Here is a 23534-nt window from a genome sequence, read left to right as displayed (position 1 = left end):
AATGTGAATTCTTTATACACTATCCACAAACAAGAAAATTAATCAAAATTACTTGGCATCATATAATTCCTCTTGTACCCCAGGTGTGGCACTTCCTGTTTTGCTATTAATTTTCAGCATCTGATGGTAGTTTCTCCTTAAGCCTGCACTAGATGTAATGCCTGAATCAACATATTCACAACTAACAACTTGTAAAAGGCGCCCCATTTTTTCCAAATGTCAAGGATGATGAATGTTTTTGTAGATGGCTCAGGCCCATGCTGCAGGCCCATCCATCAAGCACCCAGAAGGTACTGTTTTATATTTTAAGGCAAACAGTATGCATGTCTGTATTACACAACTGGTTAACACATTTGGCTATTAACTAAATGGGAGTTTGTTAATGCCCGCCCACTGATCATAGGTTCAGGGATATACATGTGTGATGATGTGAGGTATTGCCAGCTGCGCCAGGAGAAATAGGGAAGCGTATGTGTAACATATGCCACCACAGCTAGCTGGAATTTTGTAAGGAATTGCATGTCATTTGTATATCAAACTGATTTGTACAGATGCTTTTGTTAAGAATGTACTAGTAATGCTGCTTGTGTTAAAAATGTACTCACAGTGGGTCCTGATTGTATTGTAACTGATAAAATGTATATATTTTAAGAGAAGATGCTGGAAGAGAAGAGGTTCGTCTCAATCCACCTGACTTTGAAAATATTCTGAAATTAAATTACTGGGCCCAGGCCATAAAGATTGTATCCTGCAGTTTCCAATGCAGCCAGAGACAAAAAATCTGTACTAGGAAGCTTTCTGTATTGTCTTTGGGGTGAACTAATTGCTACTCTAGAAGGGTGGAGGTTTGAAATTGTTTTATGACTTCCAGGAGCTGCAGCAGATCTTAGCAAGGCTGTGTGTGTGTGTGTGTGTGTGTGTGTGTGTGTGTGTGTGTGTGTGTGTGTGTGTGTGTGTGTGTGTGTGTGTGCGTGTGTGCGTGTGTGTGTGTGTGTGTGCTCGTGCGCTCGAGTGTGCGCGTGTGTGTGCGTGTTTGTGTGTCTGTGTGTGTGTGTATGTGTGTGTGTGTGTGTGTGTGTGTGTGTGTGTGTGTGTGTGTGTGTGTGTGTGTGTGTGTGTGCGTGTGTGTATTTTTGACACATATGTGCTAAACCCTGACAGCTTCTAGCCAAGGAGGATAACATGAGAACTAGATGTCAGATGGATGTAATGTCATTCTGTAATCTATCACTAAAACCGATATTTTAAGGCTAGGTGAGATTGAAGTCTCATGGTAGTTTGTTTTTGGAACCTGACAGAGAAGGACCCCTCACCTACTTCATCTTGCCTTGCTCTAGTAAGTGACCAGGGAATATTAATTCTTTAGATCAGTCAGGAAAATATAGTGAGACTAGTTAAGTACTGTTTTTCTGTATCTGTGTGAATCTATTCATCTGTAGTCCACAGCAGAAGGAAGGTAAATGAAAATCCAGTAGATGAAATTCAACGAACAAATTTATTGGATAAAAACCACACAGTAACAAATCCCTCAAGCGCTTTTGCTCAGTGCAATACTGAGCTTTATCAATATGAACACCATTGTTTAAGGGCAGCTCATACGTGCATCCAGAATGACCAGTACTGCAAAAAATTTTTTAGAAGAGGTGAACTTCTTGAAAGAGAGGTTTTACGAAAGAGGTTATCCTGTCACATTGGTCAACACTCTGGCCTTAGAAGTATGTACGCATAGGGAAGATAGATATCCACCTTTATTAGGGTCTACAACCACGTTAGTGGATGAGCTGAATACCAACCCCCAAAAGTTTGAGCAAAATGTATACACACACACTTTTTCCAGTAATTCTAGGTTAATAGAGGAAGCAGTACTAAGGTTTTGGCCCGTACTTTCATTACATGAAGGATTAACAGAGATGGTTTCAAAGCAACCCAAATTTGTTAGGCGAAGGGACACTAATTTGAAAGAATTGTTTGAAAGAAAGCATACAACAGAAACTGTTAACATTAGACGCAGGAAAGGAACATTTAAGTGTGGAATGTGTAAACAGTGCCCAAACATTTTCAATGGTGACACTTTACATATTCTATCAAGGAAATTTATATGTCGGGCAAGTGGGTATTTTAATTGCAACACGAAATATGTTGTTTATTTAGGTTTTTGTTTAAAATGTCAAAGCTTCTATGTAGGGAAAACAGAAAGGACATTAAAAAGAAGAATTTATGAACATTTATACAACATCACAAAGAAGAAGGAATCTAATGCTTTTTATAAGCATTCATTGTCCTGTCCCAACATGGAGCTTAGGTTTATTGTTTTAGAGCAGCTTACACCGGATGGTAGAGGGGGTGATTGGGAAAGTAAACTGGAATACAAAGAGCTTATATGGCAACTAAGGTTGGACGCTGCAAAACGGCCAGGGCTTAATGACAACATGAACTTGAGCAGTGTTTTGAAATTAAGAAGAGTGAAATTATAATAACACAACATAAAATTGGTATATTCACACACTTAATACACTCCCAAAGAATTGATTCATACATTTTTTATTATTTTGATTTTTCATATTTATTCATTATTTTTTACTTATTTATTTATTTTTTTTCTTTATACTTATTTAGTATTCATTAGTATTTATTATCTTGATTGCAATATGATTCATTTAATGTTTATTGTTGTTGAACAATGTTTAGCAAGAAGTTTATGTTTCGAACCTTTATGTATATGAGAAATATTATGACAAGGCTATTTAACTGGTTTTACATGTAGCCCTTTTAATACCAAGCACTTGCAGGTGATATTTTATCAATTAGTTTTTTAACTTAATTGATCACATGATTTTTTTTATTATTTACATAGGAGCAGTTGTTACATGGTGTTCATCTTGATAAAGCTCAGTATTGCACTGAGCGAAAGCGCTTGAGGGATTTGTTACTGCATGGTTTTTATCCAATAAATTTGTTCGTTGAATTTCATCTACTGGATTTTCATTTACCTTCCTTCTGCTGTGGACTACATTTTTTGGTTTCTTGGCTTCAGTTGGTCGTTTGTGTTCACAATCTGTTCATCTGCGCTATTTTAATATTTCCTGTGATTGAAACTATGGGGTTTACCGTATAGATATTTAGTATTTTTATGTTCTTTTCTTATTTATTATTAAATATATTTTAACCTTTCATTGTGGCTGGTCTTTTAGAGAATATTTTAATCTTTGAGAGTACTTATATATATATATATATATATCTTTGGTGACAGCTCTGGCTACTCCTGAAAGCCTTGCTGTTGGTCAAACTACCATTTGTATTAATATTAATTTCACTCAGTATAATTGGGTACCCTTACAAGAATCTTAGAGTAGTTGGCTTTGAAGTGTGTGGTGGCAGTGTAACTACCTTATAGTCTGGGCAGAACGGGTTATACCTAGTAAATCTGTGCCAGCCCTACCTAGGTGTGTGTGTATGTGTGTGTGTGTGTGTGTGTGTGTGTGTGTGTGTGTGTGTGTGTGTGTGTGTGTGTGTGTGTGTGTGTGTGTGTGTGTGTGTGTGTGTGCACACGTGTGTGAAAATCAAATCTCCAAAAGTGTGTGTGTCAGCTGTTTGGAGCAGGGATATGAAGCACTGGTTTCACAGAGAGGGTGCTGGAGAACTTGGCTTGGATACCCAGCTAAGGTGTCAACTCTATAGCTGTGCCAGTGGGGAGTTTTATTGGGGGCATGGAGGGAGACAGAGAAATCCAGACCCCAGACTGATTGTGCTCCCTGTGTGCTCTTAAGGGAGATTGTGCTTGATGTAGAGAGCTGCATCTAGAAATACTGGATGTATCTATTTTTTTCCAATTGAACACCCCTCTCCAGTGCCAGTGGTGAAGATTCTGGCTTCTTGATTAATGGCCCAGAGTGGGGATGTCTCAACATGTTTGACCAGAGGTCAAGCATATCTTGCCAACACTCACCCTCAGGATCTACCACCATTTGCAAGGGCAGTAGCACCTGTAAGTCCAGGAGAAAATTTAAGGGCACCCATCTAGCTGTCTAACCTGCATTTCAAGTATAGCAAAGAATAACATTGCTTGATATGCAGGAGTCTGTTCCAGAGCAAGGGGAGGTGCTAGTTGATGAACCTATCTCTCCACCTAGTGTTATTTATTCCTTGGTGAAGATTGTGATATCTGGTTTTGTTTTTGCTGCACAATTTGAATTGTTGAGGACAAGGAAGTCAAAAATACCTTGTTCCCTAAGGGCATGATAAGTTAGGCACAGGCACCCTCTCATGACCCTCTATGACTCTGAATACAGCAACAAGGACTACAGTCTCTCCTTGTAGCTAAGGCTTTTGAGGCCATAACTTTTCTTTGTTAGGAACCTTTGTTTTTTTTTTTTGTTTTTTTTTACTGTGTCTGGCCTGATGCATGCCTAAAGATGCATTAAATCCCATAATAAGTCTTATCTGGGTAAAATGTAGGGAATCAATGACTGGGTCTTAAAGAGATGCCTACAGTCACCACATGATAGTCAAAAGAAAGAAAAGTATCAATGCAGGTGCCTAGTTATCAGATCACTGATTCATGTATTAATACATTGTTTTTAATGCAGTAGGATGCAGATTGTTTCTCCCTCCTGAAGTGAATGAGGCTACATTTCTTGGTGTTTAGTTTGAGCTCTTTTTCTAACCACCAGGAATTGACTTTAGTTAGTTCTTTTAGGAGAGCATAAGTATTTAAAGATTTAACAATCACATCCATCTTCAGTTATCGGCAAACTTTCTGCTGAGTATATGGGACTGATTACCTCTTAGATGTTGAAGATATTCTTTTGGCAATTAGCTGTACTAAGTAAAAGGATTTCTTGTCAAACATTGCTACATGATGATCAAAAGGGAGAAACTTATCAACCCAGTTTCCTAGGTACCTAAGTAAATTTTTGTTTTGTTGTGGTATGATGTCCATATAGTATGATGAGGGGAGCAGCTTTCCACCAAAAGTGCTACAATTTTAGCATTTAGTTTGTGTCCATTTATAGTATAGCAAGAGTGTATCAAGGAGTGATCATGCTAAAGAGTTTTGGTGTCAGAGGATGAGTTAACAACAGTGCCCAGTCTGCAGTCATCTATAAACTTTGTTAGACAGAAGTTTTGGCTCTTTGCTTAAAGATCTGAGAGGTAAAGACCAAAAAGGAAATGTCCTAACACTATATCCTGAGGGAGAGCAATAGTCACTTTCATACAGTCTGATGAGACTCCTGCAACTTGCTCTTTGTGGGTTCTGTTTTTCAGTCAGTTCGTGAGCCATCTTGCTACATATGGATCAGTTTTAAATACATTTAGCCTCTGTACAATGCCAGTTTAAGAAATAGTGTTGAAGACCTTGGTCAGATCAAGATGTGCCATGTGTATTTCATGGCCACCATCTCCAGACTCTGCAACCCTGTCAGAGAGGTTTACCAGATTCAGTAGACTAGATCTCTCTTCAGAAATCCAAGCTGTTGGAGAGCATATCTAATAAGACTTCTGATATCGTATATTATGAGGTCAGTTATAATGCATTATATGGCTTTGCAGATGGGGCTTATAAGACTGAATAGGTCAGTAATTATCTGGGTTGGTTGTAAGTCCACCCTTATAGAGGGGCATCTACACTACCATACACCATTCGTCAGGGATGAAGCCAGTAGCTAACTTTAGCTTAAACAGTTTAAGGAGTAGGTCTGCAAGGGCACATTTAACAATATTAATTAAGCAACCAGGTATGTTGTCATGCCCATGGATTTAGTATTTTTGGTCTTGGTTAACGCTTTCAGTAAATGATCCTTGCAGATAATTGGGGGGGAGTAAGAGATTCAGATAGGAGTGTCGGGGTGAATTAGGCACTGAATTTGTTTGAAATAAAGATAACAATATGTGTTGGGTTAGAATAAGAGGAACCAGTGTGAATAAGTTTAGAACAATGTAGGGTAAAGTTTCTTAATTTTCTAAAATAGAATGATTTATAATTATCTTTGGCTTCAGAGACCAGCCTATGGTCTTGAGATCCTTTAGTATTTTAGATCTGCTAGATAATATAAGGAGTTTCTTTCATTTGTTGTAGAGTTTATTTATGGTAGCGGACCACTGGGTGTATTATTTTTGAATTTCCCATGATACATGGTTCTAGTAGGGATTGCTAGCCCCATGTATTTTTCTAAATGGGTATAGAATTCCTTAGTAAAGCTTATGCTGTATCAAAAAGGCAGTGCAGTGGTGCAGTGGTCTGTGTTGTCATCTCACAGCAAGAGGTTCTCTGGTTCAATTCTCAGCTGGGGTGCCTTCTGTGGGGAGTCCACATGTCCTCCCTGCATTCATGTGAATTTCCTTTGGGTGCTCTGGTTTCCACCCATGTTACAAAGACTTATGTCTGGAGCATTTCCCTCTGGGCCTCAATGAAGAATTGGCTTGTTCCAAGTCAGACTTTCCTGGTAAACAAATGTAAAATAATTAAATCAGGGATGGTGCAGTCAAAGGTGAATTTTGATATCTCATCATATCCCCTACCTTTGGAACAAATTTCCATGACATGTCAAGCAGAGTGGCACCATTGCACCTTCAAGGTAAATATGGATAATTGGATGGGCAGTCTTAAATTCTTCCCAGTACTGTTTTGTACTGCTGTCACTGTGGCTGGAGAAAGAGAGCTTTTGAATATGGGTCATTGACCAGCCTTTTAATGGTCTACAGACTAATTGCCTAATATTTATATATGAACGTATGAACGTGGGGACATTTTAGGCTGGTACATTTATAGTCTTTAAATTCAGTGAGGTTTGGTGTAAGGGGCTTTTATAAGTTTAAATGAAAAGGTCACAAGCTTGTTGTCAGAAATCACTGGAAAAGAAGATATCAGAAGAGTATTGTAAGAGCCAGTCTGTGTCCTCTAGTAGGTTTGTTTAACAACTTCTCAAGGGAGTTTTTATTTATTAACTCTAGAAAATTTTAGTCATATTGTACATTAGAGGAAGAGGTATGCCTGTGTATTGAAGAGTAGTTAAAGTCACTCAGAATAATGGAGTTTTTTGCTGATAGGGAGATTGTTTTGAACACTAAGGAATCTTACATGGTAATAAGTGGCCAAAGGAGAAGTTCTGTAGTAAGCTAATAGTTGTTAATTATCTAGAGTGATCTTTAGTTCAAAGAGTTCTGTTTATGAGTGCCTAGAGATCTTTCTGGAGGTAAAATATTCCTTGACAAGTATGGAGACACCACTATACTTGTCATCAGGTCTGAAGACATATAAATGTAAAACCCAAGTAGAGAGGAAATGCTCTTTATACATTTGAACTAAGTCTCAGTAACTTTGCAAGCATGGATGCTTTCCAAATACAGGAGGGCCTCAAGATCAGGCAATTTACTGTTGGACTTCTGGCATTGATGAGACTCATCTTAATGTGATCTGATTTTTGGGACTGATGTGTTAGCATCCGCAAAAATGGGGGAAAAAGAGTTGTGAGTGGCTGTATGGATGGATGGATGGAGGTTAGTTATGTTGGAATGTCTATCAACTAGCCTCTGACTAAAACAGATTAGGGAGGGAGCAAAGGGTTTAGCCAATATGTAAAACAAGAGATGAAGGCCATCTTTACGAAGCAAAATGGACTGATGAGCATCTCATCCATGCTGCTGCATACTAGATCACCCTGGAGTGACTTTAGCTATTTAATCAAATATTTAAATAAAATTTCTTTTCTTTGTAACCAGGCACTCAAGGTGAGAGAAGGATTCCATTCAAGGCTAGTTTCTTACCTGCATTTGTAACATGCATGAAACTTTCAACATGCCTCTCTGCATGTCTCTTGGGACTTTACATCTGAAGTCATTCACTCACACATGGGTCACTACCCTGTGATAATCATATATGTAAAGAAATAGGGTTCTTAGGGGCCTTGTAATGTCAGAATTCCTGGTGCCTAGAAAAGAACTCCCTGTAACCTGCTTCCTATTCAGTCTACTGAGTGTTAAGTCAGTGTCAATACCACCCCAGTCCTTACAAACCTTCGAGTATATCTGCTATCTGAGTTACAATAATGCTATTATAAAACTGCCAAATGTGCTGCCAACTATCATGATCAAACTCTTCACTATATGGACTTTGAGGAACTAAACTGGTGAGAATAGCCACACCACTTATCTCTAAATAAACGTACGAGGGTGTACAAACTAACTTACAAATTTGAAAGCTGTACAGCTTTAAACAATATCATACAATTTTACCCCCAAACGATAACTTCACTCCCAGGTGAAGACTCTCCTCATTGCAGTAAAATCACTTAATAATGCAGATGAGTCTTTATATGCATGAGCTCTTGCCAAACTGTGGAACTCCTTACCTGTATACATTAGATTTATGCAGAATGTTATCTCTTTCAGCTTAGGCGATATCAAATAAACAGGTAGCATCACACCTGGCTAAAACCCTTCTTAATACTGTTCCCCCCTTCTTAGCACTTCTCCTCCTATCTCACTGCACCTATAACATTTCCCCTTCTTGCTTGCCAAGCTATATATGCCAGTAACCCATTCTCTCTACTTGTCTCTCACCTATGTACCTACAAACACCTCCACCCCTTTCAACTTTTATTATTATCACAACAGCTCCACAGCTTTATTCATTCCTGTTTTATATTGTTCCCACTAACCAACTCATATAGCAGCAGTTTACATATGTTTTCAACAATATGTTTGACTTATGTACCCCTAAACATTGCAGAAATGTTATTTCTTTTAGCTTAACATGTAATTTATTTGCTCATAGGTTCATAGCTAAGTATTAGACTAGATGCCCTTTGGGACCATTTTAAGCCTAGCCAATTTTCCCTTAGTGAAAATCAAACCCTGTACCACTTGTCTGTGTGGTAAACAATTTAACCATTAAGGTCTATGTATTGTTGCATAACATATGTTCCGTGTTTAAATTGTTATGTAAAGTTATATGCATTTGTTAAACTCATGTATTTGGAGCTTTTCTTCCTGGGCCTTGACTAAAGAGGGATTGTTTTAACCCAGTCAGACTTTTCTGGTAAAGAAAGGCCAATAAATAAATAAATAAATAAAAAGTGTACCTGATAAAAGAAATAGAGTCACTTATCACTAGAAATATTTTTGTTGCTGTTGTGGTTCAGAGTAGTAGATTTTGAATATTTTTTGCTCAGGGGGACTTTTTTGGTCGCTATGCATGAGGTGGATGAGCAGTCTAATTTTTGCTGAGAGTTAATATTCTTATTCCTAGGAAGCTTTGGGGATGACTTTTTCACAGCCTCAGCATAAGACATTTTGTCATGGTTAGTGAAGGATACTGGTGAACATACTTAAAATTAATTGTGCAAGTTTTTAGGTTAAAGGGCACCTCCAAATTAGGTATCTATACCTTTCACAGATAGATTACTAGTACTGAGAATATGTTCATTATTTGTGAACGTAAGGCTGTTAGTACACTATCTTAGGAAAACTAGTGCTAAAAGGCTGGTAACAGAGGTGAAACTAGCAGGCTGACCTCCCATTTTGTCCGGTGCTTAGGTTTTTAGACAAGAAAAAGTAAACACAGCAGATGATGTGTGTAATTATGGTATAATACAGAAAATATACAGAATGCCTTCCAATATATAGTAGTCTTGTCCCAGATGTTGCAGATTTTAAAAATAAGTTGGAAAAAAAGGAGTTAATACTATAGCAATAACCCATGCCTGGGTGTGGGTAATGCTGGATTTACCCACGGTTGGTGTGGTTTCGTCACAAGGGCGAAGCCCGAGTGGCCAAACAAAGCCAACCGTGGGTAAATCCAGCATTACCACACCCAGAAGTGGGTTATTGCTATTATACGACATTATTTAAGAAAAAAAATAATTACTTTTCTTAAATAATGGCATTGTATAATGCCTCCTTGCTGCCCTTCCACAGCTGTCTGGTATTTTGTGGCAGTTCTGATGTACTGCGCATGCATATGCCCATGCAGTACATCAGAGCTGTGGGCAAAAGCAACGGAGAAAGCAAGATCTCAGTTGCTTTTTACAAACTGTTTCGCTATGTTAAATGGGTTTAACATAGCGAGAGAGTTTTAAAAAAAGCAACAGAGAAAGCAAGATCTCCGTTGCTTTTAACAAACTGTTTCGCCATGTTAAAGGAGTTTAACATAGCGAGACAGCTTTAAAAAAAGCAACGGAGTATCTCCATTGCTTTTTTAAAAGCTGTCTCGCTATGTTAAAGAAGTTTAACATAGCGAGACAGTGTGAAGCAATGGAGATCTTGCTTTCTCCGTTGCTGTAAAAAAAGAGTTATAGTAACGGGCGACCGGACATTTTTCCATTACTATAACTCAGATTTACAACGTGCATGCTGCCAATCAGTGTGCACATTTTTGAATATTAATGGGGGGGTCGTTGTATAATGGCAGATATTGCACTGTGCTATAAGTAGGCAAGAATATGTGCCTGAGGGGGCAAGTTAAGCTTTAGCTGCCTTCAAAGTTAACAAGATTATTAAGTTGCTATATAACTTGTTTATACATTAAGAAGTATGACAGTTTAGAAGCTGCCATTAAATGACTGTGAACATGATCTCTTATAGAAAGGGTAGGGCACCAAATGAATATGTCTGGGGCACTGCACTTCCTTCTACATAGGGGAACAGTATTCTGATACAGGAACTAATGGGGTCACGTCCAAGACCAAGGGTCTGAGGCTCGATTCTGGCTACACTTAGTCTATGGTCTGCTTATCCTCCATGTGTTAAAAAAGGTTTAATCAAAAGATAGGTTCTGCAGGTTGAGTGGCTACTACAAATGGCAGGGGTAGTTATGTACTGCACTGCTGGGCTGCAGCCCCTCTCTTTTTGACAAGGCAATATTTGTTTTAACAAACTTAATTTTTGACTTATCACTGAAATGTATTAAATAGCTGAAATATAACTAGTACTTTATGCTATCTGCTGATATGACACTTTCACATGTACAAAGCTGTCTGATGTGTTACCACACAGTGAGTAATGGCTGTGAGGCTGTCTTTTAACACAACAGAGCACATTTTAGGATCATTTCATTGCTGTTCAGGCTTTTATACCTGCTTTTATCTCCTCCCCAGTAACTGTAGATATTGCAATCCCATTGTTATAAGATTTAATTGGGCTGCAAGGTATAACAGCAAGAGAAAAAAAAGGATTATTGGCTGGCCTGTATGCCAGCCAATAAAACTCTCTCAAGCCTCACCTGCTACAGTGATTTTTGTATGTGGTGCTGTACTTTTCAGAAAAAAAAATGAAATATATGGAGAATGGAACAACAAAGTCTAGTGAGTTGCTTGCCATTGTAAATGTGCAGTGATGCTCTTGGCATTTTTAGCAGATATGTGTTAAGAAAAAGGTTGACGCTTAAATAATGTGTGTATTTGAAGTCATTATATATATATATATATATATATATATATATATATATATATATATATATATATATATATATATATGTTGCTGGAATAGGCAAGCATGATAAAGTAAAACCTATATGTATTTTCAGGTAAGTGAAAACTTGTAAGAGTGTTGCAAATCCTCCTCTAAATATTTCTCCAGGTAAACAGTTATATGACTCATCTTTTTTTACAAATAAATGTCACTGAAGTAGGTTTATGTTGGAGTTTTTAAGTTTGTTTATGCTGCAGACTTGAAGCAAAAACCAGGCACATCATTTTGTACTAGCGCTAATGAAATTACAGTAGAAAGTCGATTATCCAAACATCGATTATCTGAAATGTCAATTATCCGAATGTAGCATTCCAAAGTTTTCAGATAGGAAAAAAAAATCATAAACTCTGAATATGTAAACATTATATTTATTCGCTTGTGTGTGTTTTTTTGAGCTTGTAGCCTGCTCGTCTGTAAAAAATATTCTTTATTGTCCACTGGAATCACTGAATGGTTGAAAAGTATATTCCCTGCGTGCAGAAAAATCAGCATTTTAGAAGTTTTTTATCTGGTTCAATTATGTCTGACTAAATGAACAATTTGATTATCTGAACTACCCTAGGTCCCAATTAGTTTGGATAATCGACTCTCTACTGTATTTCTTTAAACAAAACTATTTTTGGTGTTTCTTTTCCACCTGTGAGATGCTCTTTCAAAACTGTGTATCATGTATCCGCATATATTTTACTAAGTGAGACGTATGCATAACATGAAAGTGCTACCACAGGGGACTGAACTGAATTAAAGTAAAAAAATGAAATCAGGAGGATGGTGGCAAATAAAATTTGTAAACATGGCCTTCATACCAACAGTCATATATTAATTTGAAAAAGCTTGTGATTTGTGTATGGGAGGAATGTAGACATTAACCAAATTACTGCAGTAGAAGAAAAATATTCAGATATGATAACACAAAAATGTTTTCCCTTCTGTTGGTCTATTCACTACAATGCAAGTTAAGCTTTTCTGAATATTACATTCTAAAAAGTGTAATTAAAAAAAAATACAAAAACATAAAAACAAGTCTTCTTTTTTTCAAATGGGCCTCCTGCACCCCTCTCATGTAAGGGACATGGCCCTCTATACCCCCCTCCACAAATTTCAACTCCATAGTAACACAACAGTGGAGACAAAATGGAAACATACACTAAAATGTACACACCTGACTTGCACAATCTAGCACACTGAGGTAAAGCAATGTAAAATGTTCAAAAGTTAATCTAAAGACGTGATCAATCATGCTACTGTGAAGCATAGATATTCCCACAAAAATTAAGTACTAATTTAAGTATCAAATGATTAGAAATGGTAAAAAAATGGCAAAAGTTGGTTAAATAATACTTTTTTCTTTGCTCAAAAAGGTGAGGAGACAATATAGATTAACACATTTCACAAACGATGGGTTAGCAAACCTCTGACTTATTTTTTCTTATTTTATTTCAATGATGTTGTTGTAATCTTAATAAGATATTATAATTACTTTGATTTGTGGGAGGGGGTTACTGCCTTTGTGAATTTTTGCTGGTAATAAGATGAAATGCTTTGCTATGTTTCATGTGGTCAGTTACATCTGCCTTCTTTCTCCAGTGTAGTTCTACTTGTGGGGGCAGAGTACTGACATTTAAATATTATTGCTGTAATTACATTGTTATGGGCAACTTTTCTTCCATGTGATCAGTCAGACATGTCTCCTGTGTTAAGTTTCAATGTAGTTAAGGGAGGTTGGGGGGGATTTTGCCATTGTGCTCAACACTTTAGTGTTGTTGAACTGAGGCTGAATTATATTCCTATGGGTAGTGCAATTGTTCATTATTGTAGGGGTACCTGTCATGATGTGCTCTTGGAAATAAACTGGTGTATATTATATTGGGTTGTATTTATTTCATTTTCTCAGCCAAAAATTTCCTCTGTCCCAGTGCCACAGTGATTATTGGTGTTGGGGGAGTAGCTGCCTTCATATGTTACAGCTGCAAAATGCTGATGAAATTACCGCACTGATTATATTGTGCATTTAGTCAGTTGAACATGCATATTATCCTCATTGCAGCTGTTGTGTCTAGGGCAAGAGGAAACAAGTTATCATGTGCAATTGTTTCTTTATTTTTAAGTTATTTTTTGCCCCATTCCTGCTGATCATTAAGCCTCTCCTTGATCAGATAATGCCCATTTGTTCTTTCACCCACCTGGAGCTCAGTCTGAGAGGCTACATTCAGGCAATCATGACTGTGATTAGAGCTGTCCCTGGCAATGAGACCATCTGAGTAGACTAACCCACACCCTGGTTGGGGGGATGATTGAACACACATAGCCGGCCTTATGCATAGGCCAACTAGGCGGCCGCCTAGGGTGCCACTCTAGTAGGGGCGCTTTTTCATTATTTATTTGGTGTAGTTAGACTAGGATGGGGGGCACCGGGTGGTGTGGTGGGGGCACTATGGAGCCCTTTTGCCTAGGGCACCAGTTGACCTAAGGCCGCTCCTGTGAACACATTAATGCAGTGACCTACAATGTCCTCCTCTTGTGAGTTTGTTCTTCCGCATGCATGTTATAAAGGCTATCACCCATCAGTGGGTTGCTCTCAGGTCACCCCTCTTCACTGCTGCCCATCCTTCAAGAATAGTGTCAGTGTGTGGTGCTGGTCTAACTACTACCATCTAGAATGGGCATGGTCATCCTCTTTGCCAGTCAAGCTGAAGCTCAAGCCACTTGGACTGTAGTCAATAGTTTACCATGCACTTCGGCATATTACCACCTACTTATTTAGCAATATAACTATGAGCAAGGTTGACAGTGTTATCATATAACTTTATCTTATTTGAAGTGACCTCACATACTCAGTTTCTCTGCAGCTCCGTCTTGCATTGAAGTCTTCAGCCACTCTTATTAAACTGTCTGTAGGTCTGTATATGTTCTGTCCTGAAAGTATCTTCTGTGGGTCTGTCTGCCTTGCGCCATATGCTTTAAATGGATTAAGTGACTAGTGATGATGAATAATTATAATGGACCATATAAAAAAGAAGCCCTGAAAGTATGACTGGTCAGACAATGCAGCTGCTTAACTTCTTCATATGATACCAGCAATATTGCTTACGAATAAACAAATGCTAATGAATGCTGGCCAAGGCAAGAGAGATCCAAGCTTCTGAAAACAGTAATTATTCCCTGCTGAGGAGAAGAGCTTTAGGGAGCTCTTGTTAATTCTGAATTTAAAGGATATGTTTTGGAATTTACTATATCTAGTGGAGATGGAGAGAGATATTGTGTGCCACTACACATTTGACCTTAGAAATATTAATAAACAGGTCTGCATCCACCCAAGTGACACATGCCAGACATAAAAAACATAACTTACAGAATATATCTGTACCTGTACCACCCATGATGACTGGTCATTGAAGGACAAATGTTTACTGGATCTAGGTTGAGCCAGATCATTAGATGGCACTCATCCCAGAGAGTGATATTTATAGACTAGAACTCCCTGTAAATTCAGTGAGCTGATGAAGGTTAAACATTTTAATCTGGAATGTTATATGTAAAATGTAAATATGACATCATAACCAAATCCGGCTATTTAATACATAAATATTTTTAAAGAAAAAGAATACAGTATAATGTGCTTTTGTCTAGCCCACCACACATCTTCCTGCTTATTTGTTTCATTCTAGCTTATCAATATCTGGACTCTGGAAACATACTATGTTACTATTGTTTCACCACGACTCCATATTACTAAAATATTTTAATACTGTTTTCCATTTTTAGAGGAAATCTTGTACAAGTAAATTATTGCACTAAATGCAGTATGTGATTATTGTAATTTCAAGCAATGCATCGAGAAATGGCATGGAGGACATAGCAGAAAGACTCTTGTTCTTCTGGACTTGGCTTGGAAAAGGGAAACATAGCATTATTACTGTGATAGGGTAATCTCACGACACAAAGGCAGAGCATAGTGAATAAAATTATTTGTTTGCTGCATCTTTCTGTGTGGGTGGATGTCTTTCACCAGAGAGGAATAAAATGCACTAAGAGACAAAGACATAGGAGAAAAGTTAAAAAGGGAGAACTGCATTGATTAAATGAAAGTGCAACTCCACTAAGAGGAGCTTATTATCGCAAACTAGGAGTACCCTTACATAACAATTAAGTGTGCTATTTGAAGACTGAAGAACATATCACCACCAAGGAGAAGGGGGAGCTTTTAGCATAGTTGAGTTAAAATGCACCAGTATCAAAGTGCAAATACTGTGCACATATATCCCAGGTACCTGCATACTATGTCTCCAGTGGACAGAATAAATGTTTCTAGCTTTGGGTTCCTATTGGAAAATCGAATATTCAATTGTTTGAATCACTAAAGGTCGACCTTTAATGATGGAATGATTAAATATTCGAATGTTCGTAAAAAATTATTAAAAAAAAAAGAAAAAGTAACAGGTGTAGGCAGGGGGGCAAGACCCCCTGCATCCCCCACACCCCCCGCTACTTAAATATACCAACTCCGAGATCGCACTACAGCGTAGGAAAGGGAAACCTTCCCTTTCCTGAACTTAACTTCGTTAAAATGCGATCTCGAAGTTGGTATATTTAAGTGTGGGGGGGGGTGCCCCCCTGCTCACAGCAGTTACTTTTGTTTGTTTTTTTTTTTTTTTGTTTTTTTTTACATTTTTGAAATTTTAGTACTTCGATCATATGGTATTCGAAGTACTGAAACTTCGATAATGTAATATATAACCTCCAGCTTTCTCTGTTAGGGCAGCTTTCATTTCTGTATGTGTATATAGTATATAGCACATAATGTTCTGAGCTATAAGTCCAGTATGTACTAAAATGTCTCATCAAAAATCAAAATGTAGCAGGGGTTCAGTTTTATGCTGTTGTGTGCCCCCCTTTTACTCATCATCTGACTTCTGATAACATTTCCTAGTCTGCAGCTGTGGTGTCTGTCACATTGGTGAGGCTGCACTGTGCCTACAGCTAATGTTAGTTGTGATCAAGGCTTCAGATCCAAGTGTCATCAATCTGCCAGTCTTCCCAGCAGTACATTTATCACTCAAAACACAAGAAAAAAAAAAAACAAGCATCTTTAGCAGAAGCCCATGAGAAAAGGCAGATGCTGGCTTGTGGAAGAAGCAGTATTGTTTTAATATGGTGTTAGGTAAGATATGCTGCCACTATAGCTCTGTCAGAATGACAAGTGCTGATGGGATGTTTATAGTGACATATGGAAAGAATGCTTGCATTGCCCATTGTCAGCGCTTCTCAACCTGTTTAGCTATTTTCTTGATAAACCCTGTACTTACGCAGCAGTGATTGACAGGCAATGAAATGTGTCATTGTCTGTGTTGCTTGCTTGCTAGCTCTCTCTCCCTCTCCCGTTCCCTTTCTATCTCTGTCCTTATATTTGTCACTGCAAATTCCTTGACACAGGCTCAACATGAATGCAGGTGTGAAGCACTTTGGAGAGCTTTGTATTCTTAAAAGAAGAATTGGCAGAACGGTGTTTGTGGTCTGTGACGATTGAAGGCACACACCTTCATACTGCCAGGCCTGCTTTGTATGACAGATCAGCAATGCCTAATAAGTAGCCACTACTTTATATGTGGTCAGTGCACAGCCTGAACATCCATGCACAAGGTGTTTAAAGTGGCATGGATGTCTCCTATTTCCTAAACGATAAAGTGTCATGAACTATATGTTAAGTTACCCTTATAAAAAAGATCAAAAATGGAAGCTGGAGGTGTAGTTAGCTAACATCTTAATCCTAGAAAGAATTAAGAAAGTATTTGTAACAATTCTGCTTTCTGATGTAAAGACATAGAAACGTAGGCACACACACACACACACACACACACACACACACACACACACACACACACACATGCACATAATTTTTTTGTTTGTAACTAATAATATTTTGAAACCATTTGATTCACAAATTACAAAAGAAAACTGAAAAGATCTGAGATGAAGAAAGATTGCAATGGTATCAACACAGGAAAACATTTAGTTTTCGAAAATATTTATCAGCAGTAAACTACAGACAGTATTGCTTAAGGTGAATAAAATTATTTACATGTTTAGCAGCTACAAAAATATACCATACAATAGATAATGCATTTCTACATATCACTGTTAAGTTTGACCATAGATAAATATTTAGACAGCTTCTTCATGGTTGAAGTGATGTCTGGGATGTTCGTGCTTCCCACCACCTACATTTTTGGCTGCAAACCCAAATTAACTTTGCCTTGCTCTGTAACTGTTTCATTCTCCTAGGGATGATTGCACCTTCTTTTTGGAGGTTGTGCCCATCTTCTTGTTTATATCTATAGCACGTGGTATTTCTTCTATGAACCTCAGCCAGATGATCCGATATGATTTGCAGAGTGGGAGGATATGAAGGGGCGGTGAGGAGGTAACAAGCTGGCAAACTGCCCTTGTAGAAATAATCTATGCATATCTTTTTACCTTGCTATTAATTTTGCTTCAGTCAGGGAGGAAATATTTATGCTGTTTTATTCTTACAACCATGGCATATTATAGCAATAAACAAATCAGCAAAACTGTAAATATAAAACAGTATAAAGTAATCAGTCTAATTAAAATATGGCTTTATACTTCTGTGATATGTACTCAGAATTCCACAGTTGTGTTGAATTTCTTAATAGCATTTCAAATCTGTTTAAACTTTAAACGTCACTGTGTTGTTTGCTTGTTTTCTGACATATTCTTACATCTGCATTTCCATTTTTTCCTCTTGCAATGCTTCTCTGAGGTCAGTATAATTGAATTGCCCTCTTTATTATTTCTCGTCTTTGTTAAAAAATCGTTTAGTAAATTAAACCAGTTACCATGGTTATGTCTTCTTTTCGTTGAAAACAAGACTAAAATATAATTTTCAGTCAATTTATTTTTGACCTTTCACGTGATTTACTAATAGATTCCACAGTTAAGAAAATGCATTTATGCAATTCCGATGTACTTATATCAGTTATTTTGTTTACAGGTGCTCTCTTCCGCCCCAGGACAACTTCTCACAGATGAAACTGAAAGGGCATTGAAATAATATGTTGTCAGATTCCTATTTTCTTTAATCATATTTAGTCTTCAGGTGGGCCTTAGTTGTTGTTTTGTTTTTAGTAATGAGTGGAAATCTTTGCTGTATTGTTAAATGCCATCTTGCACAATGTTTGTGTTTTCATTTCTGATACTGATATTGCATTCAAGTGGTTAAGTCAAAAATGTGGGCAGTCTATGTCCTGCATACTTTGTTTTCATTCCTACAACTTCCATTAATATATTGTACAAGTCTGAATAAGGCACTTTTTCTATTTTGTATTTATTTTCTATGTAGGTAGGGTAAATGAAAGTCTTTTTTTGGATAAAAAAGATTATCTATCTATCTATATATATATATATATATATATATATATAAAATATACATACACTTATAAAGGCAGTACTATATAATTTAATTAAAGAATCATAACATTGAAATTGAATAGTAAATCATATGCATGCCTGTTGGGATTTGCACTGATAGTAAATTCTCTGTTGTAGTATGGCAGTTTTTATTTGATTAGTGTTGCCAATAAGTCTTATAAGATTACAGCATAGGCAGCTTCACCATAAATTGTTTGGGCTTTTCAAGATTTTTCATCTTTTCCACTGCAGTCATACTACCCTGGTCTGAGTTTTGAAATGTTGTATAGTGAAGCCGAACAGCATTTATTAATCATATGATTTAATATATGTGGTCTTTTTCTGCTAAGCCCTTCATTTCATTGCAGTCTTTTACTTGCAATGATAAAAATTGTTTAATTTCCCCTTCTGCAGAACTTGATGCCAGTTCACCCTATCATAGCACAGTAAGCCCAAAAGAGAAAAAACAAGCCTTGATAGGATTCCAGCAACTTTGAGATGTAGGCGCGCACACACACACACACACACACACACACACACACACACACACACACACACACACACACACTCACTTTTGCATGACACTCACAACTATGCATTGTTTGGAGGATGACCGATTCACCTATGACAAGGAAGAAAACTGGAGCACTTGATAAAAATCCATAACAACATAGGGAGGGCACGTAGACTCCTTGAATGAGTACTGAACTGGAGAACCAAACACTGTGAGGCAGCAAAGCTGACCACTGTATAATTCTTCCACAACTAAATGGAGAAAAAACTTTTACTATGCCCCCCCATAAGAGGAATTCTTTCTCTAAAGCTTTCTTGGTGTTTTTCCCATGTAGTGTGGTTTTCTATGAGTGCTTCTGCTTATGTTATGTCTGTTCAACATAAGGGTTGATATGCCAACATTCTTTGGTATTGGAGTTTCCCTGTCCAGGTTCCAGTTTTATTAGTCTGAAACATAAAGTTGTCTTGTTATACTAGTGTAAGTCATCCCTTTGCACCTTTTTAGTTATGGGTTGCATGCAATATTTTCATACTGTCCCATTTGGTATTCAGGACTACCTAGAAATAGTGAGGTAGATACAAATTGCATGTGGTCAGCTTTATCAGCCTTTACTTGTGACTGAGGAAAAGGGTAAAGGTTACTATGCCTGAATGTGTACATTCTGAATGCGGTCATTGGCTACAGTCACCAAAACTCTTAAAGTTATGAAGCTATGAAGTTATACACAAACACACACACAGCTATAAATATTATCTTGATAACAATAACTTTCTCTTCTTTCATTTATTGTATTTTCAGCAGTTATTTAAAAAGAAAACAAACTTTCAACCTTTCCATTATTTAAATACAAAAAAATTGTTAACACTTTATACCTATTCCAAACATAGCAAGCTACTTTATTACTATTATTATTATAGTGGTATATTTAATAGGCTTAATAAGTACAATTATGTGCAATTCATGTTTTTCTAGCCTTAGCACTGTTTGCACATCTGCCTGGTTTCCTAAGTAATCTTCCATACTTAGAACATTTGTGAAAGGCTGAGGTCTGCATTTCTGATGCTGGTTTACATGGAACGAGTGTACATAAGTCTCCATCATACATGCTGCTATTAATCGGAATGTTGTGGACTTCACAAAACATTATTCTGCACCTCTACTGCTGCTACCGTTTCTAGAATTGCCTCTTGGGACACCTCTTTGGGCATTTCCCTGCATATTTCTCTTACTACACCTTTACTGGAAGCTTTGTAAACATAGTCTCTGTATTCGGAGTAGTCAATACAAGAAATATTCATATTACCATACTCAGGTGAAACAGCAAAATATCTGAATCACTTGCACTGCTTAACATCCACTTCTGGTTGCTTCTGTGTGGGTCACCGTTGTTCTCTCCCTCTATCCCCTTCTTTTCAGATTACAGGTATTTTACTCTTTGCTTATAACAGCATTTTTCTAGACTGGTTTGCTCTAAGTGTGTGTACTGCAACTCAGGTTTTAAGGCTAATGTAAGGAATGAGAGGTAGAAATTCTACTCTTTAGACTATAACCCATCAGTAGCTGAACTGTTGAAAGGTGCAAATGTTGCAAAGTCTATGTTTATTTGTTTTTATTACAAGGTGCAGTTAATGGTCTACTGTTACTGAGAAAGAGAAGTTGCAGTGAAATTCTCAGGTCTCTGAAAATGTTATGAATTCCATATTTAAATTCTGTGGACCACTATCCAAATCTTTCTCCTTCACTTCTTCTCTGCTTATCCCATGTCATTTTGAATGCCTCTGTGAACTTCTCATTCAACAGCCATTCTATCAATCTATCCCATGGGCCCACAACCATCACTTTGAAGAAGTACTTTCAGAGGTTCAAGGAGTAGTTTGTTGCTGTACTCCCCTTCACCTCATCTATCTTTTTGTTCATGATGACTCCCTCATTTCTTCGTGACATGCTCTTGTACAATTATATAGCTTCACACTGTCTTTTTTGTCTCTTATCAGAAGACTTCCATCTCCTCTGGTCTCCAGATATATTCTTTCTATTCCATTGCTCAGGCTTTTTGGATGGCTTTTCTCTCAATTTATTCAAGCAACCTAATGTCCATCTCCATTTATGGTCTCCAGAAATGTATTCAAATAATCAAGATGCGAGCTGACCAGCACCCATAAGAAACAGCATTACTTGTTCACTTCTGAAGACTGTTTCCCTTAGGACACGTCTCTGCATTTTAGTTACTACTGCCTCTACCCTCTGACTCTGCCCCTGCTGATCCAGACCAGGTGTGATCCATACTCTCCGATCCTTTTCTTTCTCTTTTTCCATCAGTTCTAAAGTGCTACTACAAAAATAGGGCTGCTTTAACACAAATGCAGCAGCTTGCTTTTGTCTGCAGTAAACCTCATCTACCATCTTTCTATTCCCTTGGTCTGTCTTTCCATGTCTTTCCTTAAGCTCTTTCCTCAATCTTTATTGCTTCACATGTCTTTGGTTTAGTTGCAGAAAGGCTGATTATGTTCTTTATCCCATAATATACAACAAAAAATATTATACGTAGTGCTGGATCTAGGGCTAACCTCAGCTATTTACCACTAGTAATTTCTGTTTCACCACAATGCTTTGCATCCTGTCTTTCAACCATCCAACAGTTCAGGTCATCAGTGTCTCTTCTACCCCATGGTCACTTAAGTTTTCTTAGCAACCACCTCTGTTTCAGTCCATAGTGACCATATCTAGTGCAATTCCAATGTCATCATGCTAGTTACCTGGACATGAAACTGGATCAGGATCAACTTACAGCTCATTCTGGCCATGAACATATGTCACTTACTGCCCAGGATGTTATTGTTCTCTAAAATGGCAGGCATCCTCTCCCTATGAATCTTCCCTATGACTTTTTGTGCTTCTTATGTTAGGCTAGCAGGCCTTAAGTTCCCCATAATTTTTCCTGCTGCCCTCCTTATATTAGGGTTCTTATCTACATTTTTCCAGGCATCAGAACGTTTACCCTGACTAACCATCTTTTAATGGACTTCAATATTAACTCCTCCCATGTACTGGCCACCGCCATATTTGTAAGATCCTCTGAGAGGTAGCTCATCAGATCTGAGTAGTCAGTTCCTTTGCACCTTTTCACACTTTATCCTAATGCCTTTCCAGTGATTTCCCAATTCTGCTGTGTAATCACTCACCCTTTCCATGAACACTAAGGTGAAATATTCATTCATTATCTCTGCTTTCTCTGTGTCTTTATTGATTTCCCTTCCATTCTTGCTCCTTCTAGGCAGTCCTGTCTCTTTATTTTTCCTTTTAACTACATACCTGGAAAGGTCCTTTTAAGTTTGTACCTCTGTTGCCGTCATCTCTTTCTTTGTCCTTCTGGTTGCTTTCTTGAACTTTCATCCTCAATCTTCAGACATTTTCCTTGATTACTTAATGTTGCATTTATTTATTTATTTAACATTGGTTAACCAGGTAGGTGGGCTGGCTCAATGACTCTTTTCAATCATGACCCAAGCCAGACAGGCTGATACAAAAACAAAATCAGATGCAAATATATAGAATTTCAAAATTTGAGAACACATACAAGGAAATTGTCAGTCTACATTTAGATACATGAAATGTACACTGTACAAAATGTAGCTCAGTTTAACAATTTATTATTTACAATATGTACTCAGCTTAGCAGACTGCTATTGGAGCATTGATAAAATTCACAATAAGAAAAACATTACATTTGTTTTGTTCATAGGTGCTTAATAGGGTATAGATTTATGATGATCATTAGGAGCCTAGCCCTTCATTCCCATGCAGTTTTTAGCCATCATAATTTAAGTACAAATAACGTAGCACTGGGAAGAAAATTTATATTACCCCTCTATAAGGGACAAGGATGCTAAATCCATCCATTCATGCAGACTAATTTTGAAAAGATGAGGGGAAGTACTTTGCTTTATGAGGAGATTAAGGCAATTTCAAAGAAGTGGCATTTTCCACGATACATATCTATCCTTCTAACATGCTTTATTTATGTTGGAGAAGAGATTAAGATTTCTTGAGCAGATGTTTATTCCACCATTGGACTTGCAGATGTGCATTAGACCAAAGAGGATAACAGCCAGTTAAGGCTTTGTAC

This window comes from Protopterus annectens, chromosome 12.part0 (assembly GCF_019279795.1).
Source record: "Protopterus annectens isolate FY-2018-M chromosome 12.part0, PAN1.0, whole genome shotgun sequence".
NCBI classification, from domain to species: Eukaryota; Metazoa; Chordata; order Ceratodontiformes; family Protopteridae; genus Protopterus; species Protopterus annectens.
Note: the sequence above shows the minus strand (reverse complement) of the source record.